Below are 3078 nucleotides of genomic sequence, written 5' to 3'. Positions count from 1 at the left end.
AATTACTAAATATTTTCATGAAAGACAGATTTTAATTCACATGAATAAAAAGAAAAGGTGGACAATACGGTACCTTACGCGTTGTCAGGATCACATTCAGCACCGAAAACGCCATCATAAAATTATCTCAAAATGTATTTACACAATAACTATTAACAATAACAAAATAAATATTATCTATTAACACATAGCACAAAATCTACTAAATCACTATTTCTATCAGTCTATTCAACTCTCTTCAATTAATTGAATTCTCAATGGTAGCGCTCCCACAAATATTTTCGTATGAAAATTTCGAATGTGACTGCTGCAGAAGTTCTGCAAAAAATCAGTGCAGGTAATTTCATTACGAAACATCGACCGGATGTAATGCAATCTTATCTATAATATCAACATCAACATGTTTGGAGCATTTTGTTATAATTTAAAATCCATGTGAACTTTACGAAGCGATAATCATTAATTTACACAACAACACTACCAAACTTCAAAACAAAAATTTCATGTTCTCTATATATAGACAAATCGAATATATAGACAAATCAAATTTTAAACAAATAACTATTCTGATACGAAACGCACGTCATAACAAGGCACCTAAGTGCATTTTATTGTTACCAATAATAATAAATGACCTTGAAGCCACTAGAATCGTCTTGAAGGCAATAGTTAGAAAAATGCTACCATCTGACTTAGGATGAAATTATATATCCTGGACATAGATGAAAATACTGTCATTCAAATAAACAAACATCGCCGTGGTACTTTACTACGAGAGGTTAGTCTTTGTTACTACTAAAATTAAGCACCTAAGTTCATTTTAAAACTGCAAAAAAAAATGTTGACGTAATGAACAACTTTGGAACTATTAGAAGCGCTTAAAAGGCATAGTTAGAAATATGCTACCATCTGACTTAGGATGAAATTATATATCCTGCACATAAGTGAAAATACTGTTATTCACAAAATAAACAAACATCGCCGTTGTATTTTACTACGAGAAGTTAGACTATTTTACTTCTAAAATTTTGGAACCTCTATAAAAATTCTGAACCAATAATTGAAAGAATGCTCACGTTTGACTCTATCTACATCGAAGCTAAGTAAGATTATTTTAAGATTTGATGTAAATATTACCATTGTATTGGAAATAAGCACCTAAGTCCATTTTAAAACTTCAACAATTTAAAACCATCAGAAGCACCTCGAAGGAATCCTTCGAGTTTTCTGACATACCGTTTAATCCTGAGACGGACGTCAGCATTTTTCTAGCTAATCCTTGGGAAGTATGTCCGAGAAGTAAGTCCATTTTATTGTCATCGATAATAATGAACGACTTTAGAACTACTAGAAGCGTCTGGAAGGCAGTGTTTAGAAAAATGCTATCATCTGACTAAGAATAACATTATATGTGCTGAATTTAAGTAAAAGTTCGAAATTAACAAATATCGCAACTACATTTTACTGCGATAGGTAAGTCTATTATACTGCTATAAAAATTTTTGAAACTCTATAAAATATTGAACCAATAATTGAAAGACTGCTGACGTCTGTCTCAGGATTAAAAATTACGTCACCCAATAAGTCTATAAGATAACACATAGATGATGTACCTATGTAATCATCCATATGATTTGTAGGAAGCAACAACTTTAAGAAGATATATGTCAAATTTCATGAAAATCGGACGGTGAGTTTACAAGTTACAGAGGTTCAAGTGACGCCACTTTTGTGTTTTTGAAACCATGAATTCAAAGCAATTTTGTGGGTTGATGTATCATTGTTTTTCGATGGGTAAAAATATAATTGCTGCCAAAGTATCGCTTGATAAGTATTATCTGAACTTTGCCAAATCAAGACAAACGATGGAGAAGTTGTTTTGCTGAACGCTCTGGAAGGCCAATTGAGGTGGTTACACCGGAAATATAAAAAAAGTCCACCGAAACGTTTTGAGAGACCGAATTATCTGAAATAGCTGACACCCTAAAGATATCGATAGAATGTGTTGGACATATCGTTCAAGAATATTTGAATAGGAAAAATCTCTGTGCTAAATGGGTGCCGCGCGAACTCACATTTGACCAAAAGCATAACGAGTTGATGATTCGTAAGAGTATTTGGAGCTGTTTAACCGAAATAAAACTGCGTTTTTGCATCAATATGTCACCATAGATATGACCTGGCTTCAGTTCATTTGAATGAGAAAACCGTGCTGTTCCATCAGGTCAACGCACTAAGTCACAAATCCGTAAAATCAATGGCCAAAAAAACATGAATTGTGTTCCGAATTGCTTACTCAATCACTTCATTCTCTAGATCTGTTCCCCAGCGACCATATCCAGTTCTCAGATCTCAAAAGAATGCTCGCTCTAAAGAAATTTTTAGCAAATGATGAGATGAAAGCCAAATTTTGTGGCAAAGTACAAATCGTACTACAAAAATGGTTTCAAAAAGTTCGAAGTTCCCTATAATCGGTATATCGTCTTCGAAAGAAACCATATCGAATTAAAAAAATGCAAAAAATTGTTTTTGTTACGTTTACTATTACGTCAACCCTAAACTTAAGTAAAAGTTCAAAATTATCAAATATCGCAATTATATTTTACTGCGATAGGTAAGTCTGCAATACTACTTTACGTTTACTCACTTAGTAAAATTAGATTAGTTAGAAACTAAGTCCATTTTATTGTCAACAATAATAATGAACGACTTTGCAACCACTAGAAGCGTCTTCAAGACAATAGTTAGAAAAATGCCACCATCTGACTCAGGTTGAAAATATATGTCCTGAACTTAAGTAAAAGTAGTATCATTCGAAATTAACAAATATCGCAATTGTATTTCACGCAATAGGTAAGTCTAATTCACTACTATGAAAATAATGATAACTCTATAAGACTCCTGAACCAATAAACAAAAAAATGCTAATTTCAAGCTAAGAAATAAATAGAATGTCGGACTTAAGTGAGTTTACTATTACGATTAAAAATAAATATCACAGTTGGATTAGAATGAAGCCCCCAAGTGGATTTTAAAACTGCAGCAATTTAATAACATGAAGAAACATTCTAAAGAAAT

The sequence above is a fragment of the Ctenocephalides felis genome, unplaced genomic scaffold, assembly GCF_003426905.1.
Source record: "Ctenocephalides felis isolate EL2017-DRISC unplaced genomic scaffold, ASM342690v1 CF-g0.4_SCAFFOLD_01886, whole genome shotgun sequence".
Classification (NCBI taxonomy): Eukaryota; Metazoa; Arthropoda; class Insecta; order Siphonaptera; family Pulicidae; genus Ctenocephalides; species Ctenocephalides felis.
This window is presented reverse-complemented; position numbering follows the sequence as displayed.